General features: G+C 38.2%; 1 protein-coding gene across 1 annotated transcript in view; it reads right to left on the bottom strand.

Moving 5' to 3' along the window:
* Positions 1-20,607, bottom strand: part of LOC114054124 (protein FAM110B) — a 192,827-nt gene extending 172,220 nt beyond the window's left edge. Inside the window, exon 1 of the mRNA XM_027877260.1 lies at positions 20,487-20,607. The gene's annotated coding sequence lies outside the window, so the exon portion shown is untranslated. The remainder of the gene's footprint in view (positions 1-20,486) is intronic.
* Between the last annotated feature and the right edge of the window lie 3,166 nt (positions 20,608-23,773).

Below are 23,773 nucleotides of genomic sequence, written 5' to 3'. Positions count from 1 at the left end.
ACATCTCCCTTGTCCTGTACACTATATTAATATAACCCAAGGAGGTCAAAGCACATTACTAAACAGTCAAGCAAAAACTAGAGGTCTTTATTTCACATGAAGTACTCTTTATCCACATCTTCCCAAATCTGTATTTACAGACTTGATTTTTTTGAACCCACATACTGGGCTTCATAATCATCTTTATTAAATTTCATCTTATTGGCTTTGGCATATTATTCCAGCCTATCAAGATCTATTGGCATACTGATTCTGTCATCTAATATGTCAATTCTGTCATTTCTGTTTCATGTTATTCCCAAATTTAATAAGTATGCCACCAATGTCTTCATTCATGACATGAACAAAAAAAAAAACTCAAAACAAAAAATGAGCTGAAACCAATTGAAGTACAGAACCCCAAAGAATATAACAGCAAGGATGGTCCTCCAAGCTAATATTAATATATTATTCCGTGTATTAATTCATTAATGTTAGATAGACTTAGCCAGCTGTGAATCTACCTAATTATAATATAATTTGGCCACCTTTTTTATCTTGTCCAGAAGGGTATCATAAGAAATTTTTGTTGAAATCAACATAGGAATATGACATAAGCATAGAGTTTTATCTACCTGTTTGGTAAAACTATGACTAAAAAAAAAGGTAAGCTTAGTATAGAATGTTCTTTGTGAACCCATACTAGTTCCTAGAGATCACCACTTTATTTTATAAATGCTCACACCCTATAATTAATGATCCATTTAAAATATTTTGTGGCTCATTAGTCTATAGGGGCAGCATGGTATGGTGCAGGGAAAGGCAGAATGAATATAGAGTTGGAGGACTTTGTTTTGAATTCTTACAAGCTGTTTGCCCTTGGACAAATCACTGAAGCTCTGTGAACCTAAAGTTCCTTTTCTATAAAATAGGCAGGTTAGAATGGATGGCCTATAAACTCCCTTTTAAATCTAGATTCTACAAATCTACTTTTTTAAAACTGAAAAAGGATATTGGTTCATTTTCAGCCTTCTGACCCATCTACAAATCTTTTATGATTTTTCAGTGGTTATCTCCAGTGGTTCAATTGTTACATCTATTAGGTTTTTGTTTTTTTTGTTTTTTTCTCTATACTGTCACATTTAATTCACTTGGCCCAGAAGACTTAGGGTCACAGTCTTAGAATGAAAGAGGGCTGCAGAAATCATCCATGCCAACCTTATCATTTTGAGAAAGAAGAAACTGAAACTCTGAAGTGATTTGGCCAAGGTCTCAAAAAGAGTAAGGAAACTGAGATTTTAAACCAAGTCCTGCCTGACTCCAAGGCTAGCAGTCCTTATACTCTACGACACTGCAAAATGTTAGGATGAAAATAAAATAACATGTAAATAGGTATTGAGAGAAATAAATTGTAAATCTACATATAACTGAGAGCAACTACTTCTTTGATAAATCTTTAAAAATAGAGAGAAAAAGGCACAAAGCAGAGAGAGAGAAAGAAAGAGAGAAAAGGAGGGAGAGAACCTGTGCCCTAATTTTAAATTGGCCCCCTCTCAAGCTGCATCAATTCATATTCAAATTGGTCTATGATCTCATCGATGTCCTTATTCTCTCCAACAACACAGATAAAACAATACAGCCATCCCTGCCCATCCTGTGGTACTCTTTTCCATTGTACTCTTGTCCATGTCTACCCATAATTTTACCACGAGGAGTTCACCCAATATGCTCAGTGCCTTCCACCCTTTCTCTAGATATCCTCAGAACATCCAAGGAGTATGTAAGCTCAACCTTTGGTATCCCTTGTTTTCCCCGTGTTTGAAATGTAGCAGCAGCTTACTCAGACCCATGATGGCTTTTTGGATAAAATTCAGTTTCTTTTTTTTTTTTTTAAAGAGAACATAGTGTTCCAAGACATGCAGTCATACAACATCACTACAATGATACTGCCACTTGAAGAGATGAACCTTTGTTTCAGGGAGAAGCTTGGGGCTATTAAAAAAGAATTTCACATTTTCTCATAAGCAATTTTAACCTCTTACACCTTATGATCACTGCCACTCCACCCAAAAAGGTGACTGAAAACATATCCTCCTAACTCTCCTTTCCCATCTATGTAATAATGCTTGAGTATAAATAATCTACATTTACATCTGAGAGCATTCGTGATGACAGTGTGAGAAGGAAATAGGCTGTCAAATGTAAAATTCCACAAGAGACCATTCTTCAACAATTACAAAATTGTCCAGAAAGATTTAAAGAATAGGAGATCTTACTGGGATTATTGTTTGGTAATGTCTGTCTCCTATGTATATGTCAAATTTATAAATGGATCCTTAAAGTACCCAACAGAAATAACTTTGTTCAAAGACATTCCCCCCTCCCCAATAATTAATATCAAGGATGGCACGGGTATTTTAGGCTCTAAGGTGTTTACCACTGATAGGAGATGAAGAAGAATTCAATTCCCTAAAGATGGTGAGGCCCTCCAAATGCTAGTGTTTTTGGATGACATTGTGATGATTCCTTTCGGAAACATCATAGCACATCCTTTAATGAGATTCACAATCTCTCTCTCTCTTCCTCCCCCTCTCCGAGAGGGGGAGGAAGAGAGAGAGAGAGAGACAGAGAGAGAGAGAGAGAGAGAGAGAGAGAGAGAGATTGGACTAAATATCCACACAGAAAAAAATGAAAAACAAAAAAAAGTGTATGAAAAATGCTTATTGTTTAGACTATGACATTCAATTAAACAGTAAGCCCAAAAAGCTCATTCATCAGAATATATCTTGGACATACTTTTTTAAATGGACAATGAGTTGGGCCCAGAACTAAATAGGAAGATGAAAGTGAAGATTCATATTGGTCTAAACTGCCACATACAGCATGCTATTAGGCAGTATGAGACCTGATTTTGGAGTTAGGAGACACCTGGATTCAAATTCCCAGTCTATAACTTATTAACTATATATATGATCATGAACAAATCATTTAACTTTAGATTGATAGAGAGAGCATTTATTAAGTGTTTACAATGTGCCAGACAGACACTGTGCTAACTGCTAGGGACACAAGAAAACAAGATGGCCCCTACAATCAAGGACCTTATATTCTAATAGGGCAAGATGAATGATAGAGGAGAGTTGGAATATGGAACCAGGGAGAAGTAAGAATTAAGCTTCTGGTGAAGAGGTGGGGCAGTCTGGAGAGTGAGCTAAGCCAGGAGTTATGCAATCACTCCTGGAGCAACAATCCTACTCAGGAACTCACCAATTAGGAGAGCAGGTGCCAGGGAGGTATCTCAAGGGTGGGCAAGACAGCTGGGGATGATGTAGAACAGTTCAGAGTGGTCTGAGCTAATGTTTCCTCGTATATAAAATGGAGATAATAATACCTATAGTATCTATGTCATAGGGTGGGCATGAGGATAAAATGATGTTACATACATAAAGTTCCTTGTAAACCCTTAAAGTGTTACATAAGTATCAACTATTACCTATATATTATACTAAGGATTAGAGAGTTAGCTATTTAAAGATAATGAACCTCTAAAAAAGCAATATTGTTGCCTTTGTCACAGAAAGAATAAAAAATACATATATATCATAATCATATGTATTTATATTTCTATGTAAATATATCTCATATATGCATATACACATACAATTTTGAAATCCTCATCCAAGATATTAGTAAATCTTTAATGAGGTTTAATATCATGGAAACTTTTAAGAGCTGCCAATATCAGGAATATGATGAACAAAAACACTAGCCAAACTTTATGACAGTAATAACTTGGCAAGTTCAATAACTGAGATTTTGGTTCAACTAAAAGAAAAAAAACACTTTGTAACAATTAGCAAAATGAAAAAATCCCCCAAAAGCTGCCTTGAGAGGTATTAAGGTTCTCAAACAGGGGGATGATCACTTGCTAGTGATAATGGAGAGGAAATTCATACATTAGATAGCATGCTAGATGATCTCTAAGGTTCCTCCCAGCTTTAAGTGAATTTACAAAAAAAAAAATCAAGAAAACCTATATAATTCCTAAGTTAGTCATGTCTACAATCAATTCTACTTGATTTTTACTTAATTCATTTAAATAAAATAGCCAGTGTTCTGGCAAAGGTTTGTAGTTCTAGAACTAAGAAAATGAAGACTCTCAGAAATAATGAGAAATAAGGCCAGGTTTAAAAAAAATACAGCTATGAGATATCCACAAAAATGCAAGGTATTGGTACTATATATATATATTCAATTCACTGGTGATCCATGACACCAAATGCATTAACACAAAGCTACTGGTTAGAAGTTAAAGGTTCCTAAAGGTAACTTTTAAAACTTGACTTGAAGGATGATTACATCATAATTTAATGGTGTTTATACAAGGTAATGAGTTAAAATCTGTCTCTGGGCTATGTGCTAGTGATAAGGAGCTTTGTAAGCCTTAAAGCACAAGACAAAAGCAATGTTATCATTATTGTACTAGGGCTAAAATAGATAAATATCTACTAGTCCACATTGTTCAGTTTTTTAATTATTTGAAAAGAAAAAAATATTGGAGGATTGAAACATCTCCCTAAGGGTTTTGGGAAGATTAAAACATCTCCTTCCACCCAATCTTCCCCCATAGTCTCCTGACTTTCATGCCTCTCCATGCTGGACTCAGAATTATGCAATACTAGACAGCCATTTTAATGTATTCTTAAGCTGCATTAAGAAAGGCACAGCATCTAGAACTGGGAGTGGTGGGGGTAGGAAGGGTGGGCATGCAGTGATGCTCTTGTTGAGTTCTACCCTGATCATACACCTAGAATATTCAGTTCTAGGCATCACTTTAGAAAAAAAAAAGTCACTGATAAGCCGAAAAGTAATCCCATAACAGGGATTCCAAGATGTGGAAGGGACTCTAGAACATGTACCAGTTGAAGAAAGTGAAAATGTGGGTATATCTAACCTATAGAAGAGAAAACTTGGGGAGGGGGCACCTGATAACTTTTCTCTTGTATCTTAAGGGCTGTCCTGTGGCAGCAGAATTAGACTTGTTCTTTTTGGTCTTAGAAATCACTGGGTAGAAGATAGGGAGAGGCAAACGTAGACTTCACGAAAAGGAAAACTTCCTAACTATTGTAAGATATCCCAAAGCTGAACAGACAGCTCCTAGGAAGCAGGAGGTTCCCCCTCCCTAGAGATCTTCAGGGAGAGGCTGGATGAACAAATATTACCTTAGGTAAGGTAGGAGTGGACTAAAAGGCCTCTGAATTCCTACTAACTAATATTTTGGCACACTGATTCTATGAGGAAGTAAGTGGAATGGAGGGAAATCTGGGTCTGAGAGCATTGGAAGTTGCATGGCCAGCGCTAGCAGACTTTAGTATTTTCATTTTTTTTTTGCATTAGTCAATATGCATTTATGAAGTGCCTATTACGTGCCAGGCACTGTGCTAAGCACTAGGGATGAAAATAAAAAGGCAAAAGAAAAGTCCCTTCCCTCAAGAAGCTCACAATCTAATGAAATGGCATTCCATGGTGGTCCACGGGTTTTCTGTCTCTACTGTTCATCATGCATTTTAGATAGAGGTCTAATATTAGTAATGAGGGTTTACCTCCAAAAAATGGAGGAATTTCTCCTTTCTCTTGAATTCATTATCCTATGTGATGTACTTGGGGGTCACTCAACAAACTGACTGTTAGCATCTGAATGTGGAATCCAATCTCTGTCTGTAATAAACCACTGTCTGCCACCTTAAAAGAAACGCCAGCCAATATTGAGGCATCATTTCTTTTTAATGAGATTAAACTAGGTGTTAGTCTTACCTTAGGTGGTGCAGAAAAAATTTTTTCCTGTGCCAGGAACCTTTTCATGGTTCTCAGTGTTCTTTCATGAGACTATAAGGTGACAAATTATCTATTTTAAAAATCTATTAGCACAGATAAGAGTTGTCTTGTCTGTTACGAGGTTTGCTGTTTGAAGCTTTGGAATTTAGCCTCTTTCTGACAAAGAACAGCTTTTTCCTCATAGGAGTTTTATGATTTGACACAACAAATGCAAGAAAACAAAGAAACTTTTATTACTTTATTAACCAAAAAAGGGGCAGGAGGAAAAAATAGGGAAAATGACACTGAAAATCCCACCATCAAGCAAAACAAAAGCTAGCAAACCCTCTTTTTTCTCCTTTTAATAGGCATTCTCTGTTACATTAACATTGCACCACTGATCTCAAATAGGCAATACTGAGCCGTACATCCTTCATGTTAACAAGCTACCCAGAGAGTGTGCACAATAGGGGCCGCCCTTTAAGGCCACATCTACACACGGTAAATGTCATTTCAGAGAACAATCAGCACAGTTTAGCGTTCATGATACACTTACACCATCAGCAGCTTGGTGTTATATGCGAAAGAAGAATGGAATTAGAACCATTGGACAGCTAGAGAGTTGGCTCATGGGCATGTGGTCCTAATCCTTTTGTTGGGGGGGGGGGGTTACATGCAGGGAGACACGTGGCAGCAGTGGCAAGAGGAAAGAGAAGGCAGGAGTATGGTGTGCTGCTCATCACAACTCACATCAAAAGGCACAAAATCCTAGCACTTGGTCTAGGCAGAACAGGCCAATTCACTCAGTCATTGGTACTAGTTTCCCAATATGGAAAGTAGGCTGTTCTGAAAAGACATTCCAGCTCAGTCTGGTTCACTTCAAGAGGAAGTTTCTTGCCAGAACTGTTCAATGGTTTATAATAAAGACTGTCAAAACAATCAATTAGAGATGGCCTCAACCACATACCCCCTCTTTTTTTTTTTTTTTTTACAGTCCAGTTGGACATACAAAGCTCAACTTCCCAGCCACTGGAGCCTACACTCTGGCCATCCTCTAAAGTGCCTTTGTTCTCCCTCCCACCAAAATAATGGATTCTAATAGGTGAGCTTTTTGCCATATCTTACCTGGAACCAAGCCTCTCTTTCACTTCCTATCCATTTCCAAACCATGTTTCCACACATGTACTCTGTCCCTCTCTAGCTTCCCCTTATTGTCTTCCACCATTAAAATGTAAGGTCCTTGAAGGAAGGGATTTGTATAAATTTGTTTGCATATTGTCTGGCCCATTAGATTGTAAACTCCTTGAGGACAGAGATTGCCTCTTCTTGTATCCCTAGCACTTAGCACAGCACCTGCCATATAGTAGTACTTAATGAATGCATGATGGATGAATTAATGACTGCCTCATATATATGCTTACTTTCAATTATAGATATATCTAACATTCTGAAAATTCACAACACTTCAAACTGTCAATATCAGCAAAGCAGTCAGGATCACAGAGCAGTCATTCCCTGAAAGAGCATGAGTACAAGAAGGTGGAACTTATCAGCACAAAAGGCACTAACAACAACAGCTTGTTTATATAGTTTTTTTTTTAAGTTTTTCTCAGAGAGGTACAATTTATAAGCACAAAAGGCACTAATAATAACAGCTGACTTTTATATAGTGCTTTAAGTTTTTCAAGAGCTGTATCTCATTTAATACTCTCAGCCCTATTTTTTAAAAAATTAAAAAAAAATTTTTTTTTTTTGTTTTTAGGCAATTGGGTTTAAGTGACTTGCCCAGGGGCACACAGCTAGCAGGTGTCAAGTGTTTGGTCTGAGGCCAGATTTGCACTCAGGTCCTCCTGACTTCAGGGCTGGTGCTCTATCCACTGCACCACCTAGCTGTCCCAGTATCCCCATTTTAACAGATGAGGAAACCTACTCTGAGAGATTAAGTGACTTGCTCAAGGGAATACAGTTACTATGTGTCATAAGGCAGGGTTCCAAAACAATCAGATCCAATAAGTATTTAAGTGCCTATGCTAGGCACTAGTGATACAAGGACAAAAATCAAAAAGGGTCCCTACCTTCAAGAAGCCAAGATTCTACTAGGTAAATGACATATAAAGATAAATATACAACTTGAGAAAGGAAAGAACATGAATAACTTTGAGGTCCAAAAGGGCTTCTCCTGAAAGGTGACCCATGAGATGAACCTTGAACGAGGCAAGGGATTTTAATAAGTGGGGGCGAGGGTTGCAAACATTCCAGGCATGGGGGACAGCCTGTGAAAAGACAAGGAGGAAGGAAATGGAATGTTGAGTTCAGGGAACAGCAGTTGGACCAGTTTGGAAGGAATGCAGAGTACCTAAAGTGCTATTAAGTGAAATCAGCATAGAAAGGGAAGCTAGAGAGGGACTATGAAGAATATACCAAGCAGAGACATTTGAGGCAGAGACATTCGAGGTTTTTCATGAAAGCAAAATGGAAACACTGAAGCTTGAGTCTGGGAAGGACCTGGTCAGATTTGTGTCATTTGAAAATTATTTTGATACCTGTGTGGAAGATTGATTGACACAGAGAAATACAGAGTCAGACAATCAATTAAGAAGCTATTGTAATATTGCAGCCAAGAGGTAATGAGGGCGAGAATTTAGGCGGTAGTCATGTGAATGGAGAGAAAGGGATAGGTACGACATAAATTATAAAGGTAAAATCAATAAGACTTGACAAGCCATTGGACATGAGGGATGATGGAGAAGTGATACTGGGCAATAGCTTAACAGGATGCACAGTAGAGCCAAATGAAGATTCATTAAGGATAGGAAAGACCTGGGTAGGTTTGTAAAGCTGCGGAAAAGGTGTTACTAAATAGGGAGAAAACTGAAGATCAAAGTTAAATAAAGAGAAGGAAGATGCAAGGGACAATATCCAGGAAATGGGCTGGAATCCCTGTGCACAGTGGCTGTCCTGGAGCAAGGTGATGGGCTACCTCTTTGTCAGGGAATGGAATAAGGAGTAAACAAGGGAAGATGATGTAGAAGGGGTCTGAGGAATACATGGGGAAGAGGAGAATTCAGGACAGATGGCCTCTGTTTCCTTGGCAGATCAAGCAATAAGGTCGTCTGCTGAGAATGAGGGTGAAGGAGTGGTTATAGGATGCTTGAGAAGAGGTTTAGAAAAGACTGTGGGAAATGTGATAGACAGTCATTTAGGGGCGAATGAAAGGATAGCCACACAGCAGTGAAGGACTAGTTGGGATTATATAACATAAATGTGTTGCACATCCAAAGACAAAATATAACTGGAATTGGGGAAAGGAAGTGGAGTTCTGGACTTTACAATGGGGTTTGGTTTTTAATGTGTTAATGATATTATTATGAAATGATAGTGGTAAGGGCAAGCATATGCAGATGTGCCTATAAAATATTTAGATGATGCTTAGGAACAGCTGGCCTGATTGTTAATTGATTGTATTACAGAAATTATGTCACTGAATTAATGAAAAACAGAAGTTAAAACAAGAGTACTTTAGCTCTTTTGGGCACTAAATAACAAGATGTGAGGCAGTATACTGTTTAAAAAAAATCCACAAAAAACCTTTTGAGTTCTGCTTTATCTTTAATCCACAGGGTCTGATAGCAGTGTGGGAAATGACCAGAGTGAGGCATGTGCTTCTCATCACAATATCTGTTTTGAACTGAGGCTTTGCCGTCAGAATTCTTCACGTTAGAATGACTCTGGAAAAGTCATTTGGAAATATCAACAAGGGATTATTAGCCTGGCGGTTCACTTCAGTGCTGGTGAGTTCAAAAAGAAAAAAGGTGTCACACAGCTACAAGGCATCATCTTCTCAAAATAGGACACATAAGTAGCCATCGATTTCACAGAAGTACACACTTAAAAATCATTTCTAACTGGGGAAATGCAGAGACTTATTTACTAACACTGAATAAAATGAATCTTAACTAAACACACACACAAATTACTTTACATATTTACATTATTTTTCATTTTATTCATATTTTCTAAGTAAAATTCATTTTAAATGAATATAAATCTTTCTCATATAAGCTTATCCTATATTCAGCAGTGTCAGGCACCTGGTAGGTACTTAATAAGTGCTTATTGATTGACTGATTGATCTTTACAATACAATTGGACATTAAGTACAGGCATACCTCTCAGATGTTGTGGGTTCAGCTCCAGACCACTACAATAGAGCAAAAATCACAATAAATCAAATCACGTGAAATTTTTGGTTTCCTAGTATATATATATATATATATATATGTTATGTTTATACTATAGTACAGCCTATTAAGTTTGCAATAGTATTATGTCTAAACAAAATGTGCATACTTTAACTAAAAAATAATTTATTGCTAAAAAATGCTAATCATCACCTGAGCCTTCAGTGAGTCTTAAATCTTTTTGCTGGTGGAGGGTCTTGGTTCAATGTTGACAGCTCCTCACTCATCACAGTGGTTATTGTGACAGTTTGTTAAAATAAGATAACAATGTCATAGATTGACTCTTCTTTTCATTTGAACACTTAAAGGCCATTGTAGGATTATTAATTGGCCTAATTTCAATATTGCTATGCCTCAAAGAATAGGGAGGCCCAAGGAGAGGGAGAGGAAAATGCTGGTCAATGGAGCAGTCAGAACACACACAACATGTATTGATTAAGTTTGCTATCTTACATGGGTGTGGTTTGTGGTGTCCCAAACAATTACAATAGTAACATCAAAGATCACAGATCACTATAAAAGATATGATAATAATGAAAAAATCTGCAATATCACAAGGATTACCAAAATGTGACACAGAGACATAATGTGAGTACGTGATGTGGGAAATATGGCATTGATAGACTTGCTTGACAAGGTTGCTACAAACCTCCAATTTGTTAAAAACACACACACACACACACAATATCTGTGAAGCACAATAACACAAGGTACGTCTGTACTCCTTAGTGTGGTCCAATTGTGTAGTTTGGACTATAACATCTATTAGATTCTAACTTTCCTCCAAATACATAGTTATAATTTCAAATTATAACTGTGACTTCCTTTAATAGGCACTTTAAAGCTATTATCCAAAGATCCTAGAGGCTGACCCAATAAGAACATCTGGAACATACACTCAAAAAGTTCCAACATTTGACACTGGATTTTCAGTTAATTATCAAATAGCCTATCCCTCAAAAGGGGTTAATGTCTCTGGTCAGTGCCCCATGCCTACTCACAATCTAATTTCCTAGGCCAAAATTCAGCAAAGAGAAACTGTGACCTCATACTAACAACCAAAAATCATTTCTACTCTCTCCACATAGTCACTGAATAAGAATAGATCTTGATGGAAAGAAAAACATGTCTGATGCTTAATAACCTCAGCATTCCAATCATTGAACATTCAAATGAGCACAAACCAGGGAGTAGATTAAAAGGATCAAACACCCTCAAGTAACAAAAAGTTATATGTACAACATCACAGAATCAAAAACTTATAGATTTAGAGCTGGAAAAGACATTGTAGATCATCTAATGCACTTCCCTCACTACATAGATGAGGAACAGAGGCCTGGAGAGGTTGTGATTTGCCCAAAGTCACACAGGGACAAGTAAAAAAGCCAGGATATGAAGCCAGATACTTTGACACCAAAATCAACATTTTTGCCATACCAAAGTATGCCTAATTCATCATTTCCCAAACAATCTGCCATGACACTATTTGACTCCTTGATATCATTCCCTCCTCCTTTCTCCTATTTTAAACTTTTTAATTCTCTTCACTGATTTTGTACCAAGAGATTACGGAAACCATGGTATCTAGGGAGGACAGTTAATGCATTTCTGTGTATGCATGGGTATCTGTATTCATCTTTATCCATCAATTACATTGCTGCTTGAGAAGCAGTATAGTTTAAAAGACAGTAACTTGGCCCTGGAGTCAGGAAAATCGGACTTCAAGTTACCATTTCACATACATTCTGTAGGGCAGATCATTTAAAATGGACTGGAATGGGGAGAAATTTCAGGAGGGCAGATCCATTAGCATGCTATTACAAGAAATAGTTTGTCTATGATCATATAGTGATAATGATGAGGATGGCGAGGATAATGATAAGTAACATTTACATAGCACTTACTATGTGCCAGGCACTGCTCTAAGCACTTCACAATTTTCGTCTCTTGCGATCCTCACAAGAACCCTAGGAGATAAGTGCTATATAGTATGTTTGACAGGCAAGATTTTAACCCAAGCGTCTCATCAAAAATGAATGTATTCATTTACTTATTCAACAAACACTTCTTAAACGAATACTATGCGCAAGGCATTGTGCTGTTGAAATAATAATGGTGATCCATGCTGAAGTACATTCGTGGAAATACACAAAGTGTCTTAACTAAGAAGGTACCTGAAAATACAATTCAGTAAAAACTAAAGAGAAAGACAGATTCCAAAGCAATTTCCAGGGCTCTGCCCAGCCAGGCTTCATCCAGCAGTGTAGTTCTGTCAGGCTGCCAACAATATCCTATATTCCAGTCCAACATTTGGCAGAACACATTGCCTTTATCATATGGGGTGCACAAAGCTTCAAATCATTAGTTGCTTTTAGAGCCTTGCTTGTATTGTTCAAAATGTTCGTTATCAAGTTAGTTATGATTGGGCAATTCCAAACAACCAGCATCTCACACTGTTAATTCAATTCACACAAACATTTACTCATTCAATTCAAACAAACAAATTTTATTAAACCCTTACTATGTGACCTCTATAAATGTCCCATTGCAATGTTTCATAAATGTCCAGAGGTAATTTCAAGTTCTTAAAAGACATTACCAGGTAGTGTAGCCAGTGAACTCTGAACAGTTTAGTCTACTGTCCAGGAATCATCCTACTTAAAGTACTGAATGGCTTATTATCACAAGGTTGACCACTAGATTATGAACAAAATTTTGGAGGCCCATTTCCCCCAAGATGCCACCAAAGGCAGCAAAGGGAGTATCTGGGACAAAAGCTAAGTCAAAGACCAGGAAAGCCCTGTTGAAAGGTATTTGTAGGAACAGAATGAAGAAAACCAATTGCAGCCCAGCTTCTGGAGACCCTACAGACTTTGATTTCACAGGAAACCCAAGGAGCCTAGGAAAAGCATCCCTAGGAAGAACAAATCTGATCGCTTTGCTATCGCTGGTTTCCCTTACCATTGAGTCTGTGATGAAGAAGACTGAAGACATCACCTGATATCCATGTGGATATCAAGGCCAATAAACATCAAAAGGCCGTAAAGAAACTGCATGACAATGATGGGATAACATACTACTCAGGACTAAGAGGAGGCCTATATCCCATCTGCCTCAAACTAATATGCTATGGATCTTGCCAATAAAACTGAAATTGTGTAAGATACACCTAGCTAGCCTATTCCACAGGCAATAAATATTGCCATAAAAACATTAAAAAATTGTAATTGGTGACCATGAAATTGGCAAAGATACAAAATAGCCCTCTATCTTGTTCTGTTCCCTTCTTCTTTTGCAGGGAGAGTGGTAGAGTAGGAGAAACTGAGGCAGAGGATGTTAACCTCATATTTTTGAAGTCTTCTATAAATATTAAGTTAACTACTGGGAATCCGAATCCATGTGTGATCTTTTTTCCAACAATCCACAGGTTGATACAACTAGAAACACTCAACAATTCCATTCATGTCGATATTTTTGTTATAAAAGAAACTAGAAGTTATATATGCTTAGAAAACAAGGTGGCCGGTCATGTGGCAAGACTGAGAGATAACAGATAGCCTCTACGTAATGTTAGGGTATTCAGGACAGTAAAGCCAGTGGATGGGGGTACATCCCCTTGGGATGATTTACAGAAAGCCTGGAAGGGTTTCAATCTGCACCTGTGGAGGGGAACAGCAACATGATTGAGATCACAGATCCATCTACGTATCTTCTAAGGGGAAGATTCTAGGCTAAGTGCTAGGAGATACAGTCCCCATCCTCACTCAAGGAATTTACAATCACCAGAGGAAGGGGAGAGGATATGTATGATAGGAGAGGTTCTGTATGATAGGCTCCAAATGAAATGAAATATAAAACATGGAAATGTCCTCTGAAACACATGAGCAAGACAACAGGAAAGCTGTAATAGCCTAAAGAAACTTAAATTGCCCATTATTCCATAATCTTCTTAATTGTAAACACCATACAACTTGTCTGTCAGACCCAAGGTAAATGAACTTTGTTTAGAACGACAGCTCCAATTTGTTTTTGTTCTGTTTGACCCTTAAGTTGAAGAAACCCAGCTCTCCCTCTGGCCCCGTGGCCACTGACCTTCTCCACTATCTTCCTGGCACCCTTAGGAGTGTTGTAAAATCCCAAAGAGCATGGTAAGAATAGGAGCAGCTTGCTTAACCATCTGCTTGCCAACTGTGAGGTATGAGCCCTGGGACTAACGCAGTGCCTTCCCTTAGCAATCTCCTTCCTTATAATCACAGAGGAAAATGGAATATGGATGAGTGAAGCTTTACTTCAGCTCCACCAGCTATAGAAAGGCCAGGAACAAAAACAACTTGTATGGTTTGGGGTGGGTGGGTAGTACCATGCAGTTAGGGGTACAAAAAATGTCTATGTGAGGAGCAATACTAGAGGAAACAGTGTGTAGTGTCTGTATGGATTCTGCAGGTCAAGGAAAATAGTGTGGTAAAATGGAGAATAAAAGCTCCAGAGTCAAAGGACTTAGATTTAAGTCACAGCACTTCAACTTCTCATATGGATGACTTTGGGCAAGTTATCTAACCTCTCAGGGACTCAGTTTCCTCATCTGCAAAATGAAGCTGCTATTATCAGATGGCATCTGAGGTAAAATGAATCTAGATGTGTGATAGTATGTGTGGACCTTTTTTTCCTTCAAAAAATTTTACAAACTAAACTCAGCAGACTCTCTGTTTTTCTAATTCTCTTCTTTCAGACAGGTGATTTCACTAAATTGACTTCCTGAGATTCTAATTCTCAAAATCTATTCATGATTTGGATAAAAAAAAATCACAACAAAAAGATAAGAGATGAACTGTTTTCTTTTTGATCATCAATCTCTTTACAATAACCTCTAATCTATTTAGTAAAACTGTCACCAAAAAATAGATATTGAAGCATACTATAATTCTTCCTGAAAAAAGACTATTAAACTATATGAAACATAAATTCTGTGTAGGATATCTGAAACAAAACACTCTGCATCACTACATAACTCTTTAAAGAGTTCCCATATGCCTGTGTATTTTTTAAAGCCTTATCTGGAATAGCCCAATTTCAAAACCCATTGATCTTGCCTTGATGCATAAAACATACTGAGGGATTCTTACTAATTCTTCCAAAAACCTGTCGGCCTAAATAACTTATCATTTCCTCTGACTTAGGTAGTGACCTTTGAACTTTTCTCTAAAGTATTTACAATTTTAGAATCACAGCTTGAAGCCAGTTTCAAATTGTTTAATTGTCCACATGTTCTCTATTTTACCACCAAACATGCTAGAAAAAAGGAAGTAATTTGTTTTACTTATTGAGGCTTGCCAATAGAAAGATCATGTCTTGGAAATTTTTAATTTTTGTGTGACTTTCTTAAGAAAACTGAAACTTTTTTTTGCAAAAACAACAAAACCTAGTACTTTCTATGAATTTTAGAGATGATCGAATTAACAAACTGTGTTGTTAAATTAACTGTGTTTTTTAGTTCCTTCTCATAAGCAGAAGGAAGAAAATGTAAGGTGACAGAAATCACTCCTGATTTTAACCTCTGCTAATTTCCTATCACAAGGAAGAAAATCACTGAAGAGGACAAAATAGTATTTCAGAAGCTCATCCATGTGGTCTCAAGCCTGACAGGAAAAGGACATGACAGGATTTAGCAATCCTTCTCTCTATCTAAACTATAGTTAATAATGTGTCTTCTCGAATTAATCCTTAAAAGCTCAAAGTTCACTCTTTTTGGAGAAGATTCACTTCATAATTGACAGTTTTAAAAGGCCAATATTGAGGTTTGTCTCCTGATAAATGAATCACAAGCTTATTTGAAAAAATCCAAAATGATCTCTCAACTTTTTGCAAAACATTGCTTCAAAACATCCTTGATATCAAAAATTTCAACACATTTTTAAGGCCAATTCGGTCCTATAAGTTACAAGGTAAAAACAATGGATGCATAAGGGAAGGATTTGAATCAATAATCTTCAGAGTTTTCTGGGAGACAGAAAGATGATTATAGGTAAAAGGTATCATTTTACACAAGGAAAATCAAGGGGTCAAAAAAAAAAAAAAGGTAAGGCTTTCTCTAGATCAAGTAATTGATGGACCCAAAAAAGAAGGCTCTAGATAGTCATGTTTTCATTTATCCATACACAGTTCATAAGATCATATATTTAAGAGCTGGAAGAATCTTTAGAAGCCATCAGTTCTAAACCTCTCATTTTACAGGTGAAGAATGATAGAAGAAAGGGTAAGTGAATTGTCCCAGGTTATACAGTAGTAAAAGAAGTGAAATTTGAACCCAGGTCCTCTGACTCCAGTCTTTAGGGTTCAAACACTCTGCAGTAACTTCAGTTCAAGTCATCAATATAGAGTAATCTTGGCTCCAGGCTCAAAGAAAAAAAAAAAAAAAAAGGAATAGAGCAAAACTTTAGTTAACCAAAATGCTTGCCGAACACAGGTTATTCTCCTTAGCAAAGTTTTCGGGTTAACTGAGAGTTTATCAGGAAACACTTCTTTTGGTGAAAATCCATTCTTAAATTCTCTAGCACAATTTCCAGCATTACTGCACATGCTGAAATTACACACACACAACGATTTTGTTGTTGAGTCGTTTCAGTCATGCCCAACTCTCAGTGACCCTATGTGGGGTTTTTTTGGCAAAGATACTAGAGGAGTTTGCCATTTCCTCTTCCAGCTCCTTTTACAGATGAGGAAACTGAGGCAAACAGGCTGAAGTGACTTTCCCAGGGTCACACAGCTAGTAAGTGTCAGAGGTTTTTGAATTCAGGTCTTCCCAATTCCAGGGCCAGCACTCTACCCACTGCGCCACCTAGCTGCCTTACAGGTTAATTAGATAAAGACATATAGATACCTTTCTTAAATGATTCAGCATCTTGGAGTGCTTTATGGTCATCAACGATATAGTCATACCTATTCTCAATATGTGGCACTGTAGCTAAAGAAAGAGAGACAGAGTATTGTGCTGAATAAAACTCTGGAATTTTTTTTAATACATTCCTGTTTAGAATTTGTTTTCCTACTATTTCTGTCTTTCTGCTAAAAGTAGCAAAGAAAATTCAAATTAATTGAAGGTTTCTCTTATTTGGGCTTCACTAATAAATGTTCTACTGTATTAAGAGAAGGGAAAGAAAGAGGGAAGAGTCCTTTCATCTAATTATACTTGATAATCACATGAAACATTTGTCTAACACCTTGGCTCTTTCAGTGAAAACCTGGCCTAGTGTAAAGTCCAAAAGCATGAAAGAATAATAGAAACAAATATTTAAAAGATTTCAAGCTGTTAACTCCCTTTATCTTTGGAAATCGGGCTGAGGCAGCTAGGTGATACAGTGCCTAGAGCTCGGGGCCTAGGATCATAAAGACTTGAGTTCAAGTATCACCTTAAACAAGTACTAGCTGTCTAACCCCGGGCAAGTAACTTAACCTAGGTTTGCCTCAGTTTCCTCATCTGTGAAAATGGAGATAATAATCGCACCTCCCCCCCACGGTTATTGTGAGGATTAAATGAGATCAATGTAAAGTGCTTAGCATAGTCCCTGGCACACAGGAGGCGTCATTTAAATAATAGCTATTATTATTGTTATTATTATTATTATTGAGGCAAGGAGGGTTAAAAACAGAGAGCCAACTAGTCCAATCCACTCTCCTCACCAATGAGGAAAGTGCCCAAAGAAGTTAAATGACCAGTCTAGGGTCATACTTCTGATTAAAGTCAGGGCACATCTCCAGATTCCCAATCCAATGCTTTTCCCACTATGAAATGTGATATCCTACTTTCTCAATAAATGTGACACAGTATGCTACTCTACACAGCACCATCTACTGCCACTGCACTATTTTTGCTTCCAAGAGCCAATAACGTACTTTTCTTAGCTATTAAGTTATTCCAGAAAACTGTACTTTTCAAGAGCAGAAGATGAACCTGAAAGTTAAAAAAAAAGTTTACTTTCTTGAAAAAAAATTTAAATATGAAACTTCTTTGAGAAAATTTGCATAATTTTCCTTTAATCAGGCACATTAGAAGGAAAGACATTTTTCCCATTATCCACATAATTACTAGACAGGCATTACATTCTAGCAGTTTCAACATAAGGATAAGAATGAAGATACTATAATTTTATTTTTTATTCTCTTAAATATGGTGTGATACTTTAAGCAATCCCTTAATATTCTTATGGTAATAAATTCTTTTTGACTGAGAATATTACTATCAACCTATATAAGAAAAATATTCCGAGACCAGTTTAAACTTTTAAGCAATAATGCAACTCACTAAAGGATTCAGGAGCATAGGCAAGAGAGATACTGTCTAGCTAGATTCTTTCCAATTTCTGGGACCCTTTATACTGCTAGGTGCCTAGGGAGGCTTTGTCTATTCATTCTTTTAGGATGCTGCACTTAGGTACCAGGGCAGTGTACTGCTGCAGTAGTGTACCTTTAGATACTGGGTAGTCGATCCAACTTTACCAGGCAGTAAGAATATGCAAATCAATATTTCAGTCTAAAAAAGAAACCCACAGTATCATTAATTTTGATGTAGAGGTAACCACAAACATATTTGGGGGCACAGCTAAAAGGGTTTGGCACAAACAACAAATTTCCAAATAGCTCCAATATATTTCACCAGCTAAAGTTTACTCAATTTTCATTGATTACCAAGAAGTTAAAAAAAATTACTCCTATCCAAATCATTTTTATTTCTGATTTGATCCTGATGTATCATATGTTTGGTTTAAGCCATTATCAGCTAAAATAATATACTGAGATATCATCAATACAGAAATCCAGCTTGTCAATCAGGTAAAACTTGGCAATAAAGTTAATGGTTTGATATCATATTTGGCTGACCACAGGTTGTGATACCATATATTAAACAAAATAAACAGTCATAAAAGTGAACAAAACAGAGTTGAATAGAAAAAAAATAAACAAAAGATCTTTGATATCAACAGAGGGAAACCAAGGAAATATCTTTTGAATTGAAGGCTCTTTAATCTGACTGTCATAGTCCCTTTTGAAAATAGACCAGTCAGTAGCCCTTTCAAAGTCAACCGCTGAAACAGTTAGTCTCGTGTAATGTTGTGACAGATGTGTGCCAGATTTTGCATAGGACATAAGTTTAGCCCCAAGGAAAAGCCCAGAGTATGCCTACATCACAGGCAGAATAGAAAAATAAGCACATTTAGCATGATGCTTATTCAATTTGCCTAATAACCTGAAGGGGTTAAACAGCACAGTCCTCAGAGTCTCCCTTGCACCAGGTGTTTTCTCTCCACTTTACTGAGGAATTAAAGGACACACCAAAGATCTCTTCCTTCCCCATAAAGCTGCTTAAAGAGTAGTGGGGGGGGGGGGATGTTGAGGGAAGGCGTCCCTGTTCTTTGCACTATCCATGTCTGTAGTAATAACAATAATAGAACAGAAATCCAATGCTCAGGCAGCAAAAATCAGGGGCTTCCCACAGCATGGATATGTTTTATTGCCTAGTTACTGAACTCTACTGAGCGATCTGGGGCACTAGTGAAACAAAGATAATTTAATTCTCCTTCAAATTTGTGTGCTTTCAAAGAAAGCATAGACATTTGAGACCATAATGGGCGGAGGAAGGGGGACAACTTCCAGAGCCCCAGGATTTATAGTTGTTGCAACCTCCCAAATAGAGATGGGAAGACAAAGCAAGGTTATTATCATTGATGTAGTTTCCTCAGAAGTATTTTGCATAAAGGATTCGATTTTCTTTAAGGAATAACCACAGAAACCTGGCTAGGAAAGCAGGTCTGAAGCTCTGGCTACACGGTGATCCCTTCCCCCCTTCCAGATTAACTTCTGAAGCTGCAACTTCAAGAGGGGCTGGGTGGGGGTTTTCTAAACATGTAACCGACACACACACACACACACACACACACACACTTCAAAGCAGCAGTTTTCTTCTGCTTCTTACTGAAAGCTGGAAACTTCAGCTGCTTGACCTAATAACCGCCACCCCTTCCTCCGAAACTAAATCAAGCAAAACCAATAAAGATAGGACAGACGGGCAAAGAAGAAAGGGGGGTGGGGGAGTGACCATATCCCAGAGAGAGACCTGCGGCTGATCCGCATTGTTGCCACCCGCAGATTGGGGCTGGATGCTACCCTGGAGCCGGTACTGGCCAGCTCGTAGAAGGGGTACGAGGACAAGGGTGGAGAGCGAGGACCTGGGGGGAGGGGGCGGGATCTCGCTGGCTTTCGCCCTGGATCCCAGGCAGCAGCGGCGCCTGCCACCCCTGGAAGTGCACGCGCCGCGGCGGCCGAGGCGGAGGCAGCTGGGCAGCTGTGCGCTGCCCCGCCATCCCCAGCTTCCAGGCTCGCAGGCTCGCTGGGACCGGGAGCAGCCCCTCGTCGGCGGCGCGCATCCCCAACCTCCCAGGCTCCCCGGCCAAGCCTCACCTCCTGCCTCCGCAAACACGTCCCCGGCAGCCTCCCGGGAGCCGCCGACTAACGAGCCCCGAAGGCAGAAGTGGAGCGAGAGTCCTCGGAGGAGCCGCCGCCTCCTGCAGCGCACCAACCGCTTCCTCTAAACCCTGAATGAAACTCCCCGGAGCTGGAGCCGCCGCTGGCAGAGGAGAGAAGAGCTCGGCAAAAGCGGGCCCTACCCACTGCCCCTGCGCCCGCGGGGGAGCGTGGCGGCGGGCTGCTGCTGGCCCCCGTGGGCCTTGCGCCCCAGCTGGCAGGGGAGACCGGCGGCGAGCAAGATGAGGGCCGGCGAGGCTCTGGACGGGATCTGCAAGCTTGCAAAGTCCCGGGCCAGAGGGATAGCGATGTTGGTTTTATGGCCTCCTTAGCTTGTGGTGGCAATGGTTTGGTCCACACCGAAGTGGGAGGGCTTAAGGGATGTTTAACTGTGCAATTGAGGGAGGGAACTTAGTTTGAGTTGGGGCTGTGGCGTGTGGAAGCTTGTGTGTGCACGCTCTGGTCAAGCTTTATTATTGTTGTTATTGTTATTATTATTATTATTAATTTCAGAGCAGGACCACGGGGAGTTCAGAGTATAAAACCCCTGAAAAACACACCAAACAACCGAAATGACAAAAGGTAAAATTCTAAGGGCTGGGGTAACCTGCCCCTGTTCAATCCATCAAATTAACCAGTCAGTAAATTAACATTTATAAAGCACCTATAATGTGCCACGGATTGTGCTAAAAGCTGGGAATACAAAAGAAAGATATAAAACAGTCCCTAACTCCCAAGGAGCTCACAGTCTAATGGAGAAGACAAGATGCAAACAACTATGTCTAAGCAAGATAGATAGAAGATAAATTGGAAATAATCAACAGAGAAATCATTAACGTTATAGGAGATCGGAAAAGGTTTGCTGTAGAAGGTGGGAATAGATGAGGAAGGAGCATATCAGGAAAGCTGACAGCAAGTGAACGTGCCCTGAGTTAGTGTCTTGTTCCAGAAACTGCCAGGAGGGCAGTAGCCTTGGGTCTCGGAGTAGGGAGTTGGGGGAGAGGGCAGGGATTAAGATATAAGAAAAATGGAAAGGTATACAGGGGTCAGGTTTTGAACCCCCAAAAGGATTTTGTTTGACCCTGAAGGCGATAGGAAGCCACTGGGGTTAATGGGGGGGGAAGGGAGAGAGAGGGAGAAGGGTAGCATGGTTAGATCTTCAGAATTACTCACCTTGGTGACCATGGTTATATGAGAACCTTTTGCATTTTCTAAATTTTGTGTTGCTCAATATAACCTTTTAAAATTTTTTTTAGAATTTTTTAGTTTTAATTTTTTTTGAGGCACTTTCATCATCAAGATTTTTAAAAGGAATTATGAAGAACAAAAAAAAGGGAAATATTTAATTATAAAAAGTTATAGTCTCTCTCCCCCCATACTACCAATTCTTATAATTGTTTAGTTAATATTCCTAAAGTGCAGCTCTGACCATACACCTCTTCTACTCAGGAAACTTCAATGGTTCCCTATTACCTTGAGGATAAAATACAGACTTTAATTTGGCATTTTAAAGTCTTTGTTCTGGCTCTACCTAGTATTCTTATAGGCTGATTATGCGTTATCCTCCTTTATACACTGTTCACACGGCAGTCCACGTATCAGTCTGCCATTCTTGCTCCTTCCTGTTACAAGATATTCCGTCTTCCAATCTGTGGGTCTTTGTACCAATTGTTTCCCATGGAAGGAATATTCTCCCTTTTCTCCTCAGTCTCTCAGAGTTCCTACCGCCCAACAAGGTTCATTTGAAGTGCCACCTTCTGTAAAAGATGAGATTCCTATCTTTGGGATTCCCCCAGTCATTAGTGCCCTTGGACCTGTATTTATTTGGTATGTATCCTGTATTTGTTTATCTGTGAACATCCCCTCAGTCCAGAAGTTCTTAACCTTTTTTGCGCCATTTGGCAGCCTAGTGAAGTCTATCAAGCCTTTCTCATAATAACATTTTTAAATGCATAAAATAATATACATAGGATTACAAAGGAAACCAATTATATTTAGAGAGAGGTAGCTAGCTAGCTAGATAAAAGTTACTCCAGGTTAAGAATCTAATCTTCTCAAGGGTAGGCATTGTCTTACTTGAGTATTTGTATCCCCAGTGCCTGGAATATAGTATGCCAGTGCTTGGCATATAGTAAGGGCATAATAGTTGCTTACTGATTGATTCATTGACAAAGTTTCTACAATGTGACCCCCAAATCTACTTTTAAATTAATGAAGTTTTTTGAAGCACTCAAAATTACTTCTCTTATTTTTAGTTATATTTGTTGACATTTCCCTTCAGAATTTTGTAATAACTAGAACTTTAAAAAGGACTAATCATATGAAATCTAAACTGACATAATCATTTATTATTTTAGCCTGGCTTAAGCAGACATATTAAAAATCAGTTCAGCATTAGCTGTTCATTTTCGAAAGAATTATTCACTTAAAAAAGTTCATCATGGAATTATTTATAGCAAACTCTCCTGCAATTTAAACTATGATTCAATTAATATACAACTTTTCCTTTATATTGTATTGTATTGTATTGCATTGTATAAGAAAGTTATACCTACATTTGAATTTTATGAAAAATGCTTATGTACCAAAGGAAGAAAATTTTTCTCAGCTTCAACTCAGAAATGACTACACGTATTTAACTCTCATAATACTTTTTTGCTGCCAAAAATAGATATATTTTAAGAAGGATAATATGAAAAATAGGTTTTAAATAGAACTTCTCTTTGGCATGCTAATGTCAGCACTGTAATAATAAATCATATCAGTATTATTCTCTCATTAATTCAGTTTAACTGACATGTATAAAAGATTATCTTATTTGAGCTTCACAGTAACATTTTGAGGGTAGGTGCTATAGTTATTGTTATCCTTATTTTACAGATAAAGAAACTGAGACTGGAATGTATTAAGTGACTTGCCCCAGGTCACATAGATAGGAATACTTAAGAGGCAGGATCTGAACTCATCCCTTCCTGATCTTAAGTTTAGCTCTCTATCCATAATGCCAGTCATATTACTAAAAAGAACATGTAATAATGGAGAAATTCTACTGTTGATACTCATATGGCAAAAAGAACCAAATTCTTCCATTCTTTTTCTTTATTCCTTTGATCCTTTTGATCTTAGAATTTGAAGACATAGCTTCCTATAGGTTTGTTCTATAAGGACCCAGATAATACTGAAAGAGTCACTAACATTTTGTGTAAATAGGTTGCCTAACATTT

The sequence above is a fragment of the Vombatus ursinus genome, unplaced genomic scaffold (assembly GCF_900497805.2).
Source record: "Vombatus ursinus unplaced genomic scaffold, bare-nosed wombat genome assembly UNPS02014812.1, whole genome shotgun sequence".
Lineage (NCBI taxonomy): Eukaryota > Metazoa > Chordata > Mammalia > Diprotodontia > Vombatidae > Vombatus > Vombatus ursinus.
This window is presented reverse-complemented; position numbering and strand designations above follow the sequence as displayed.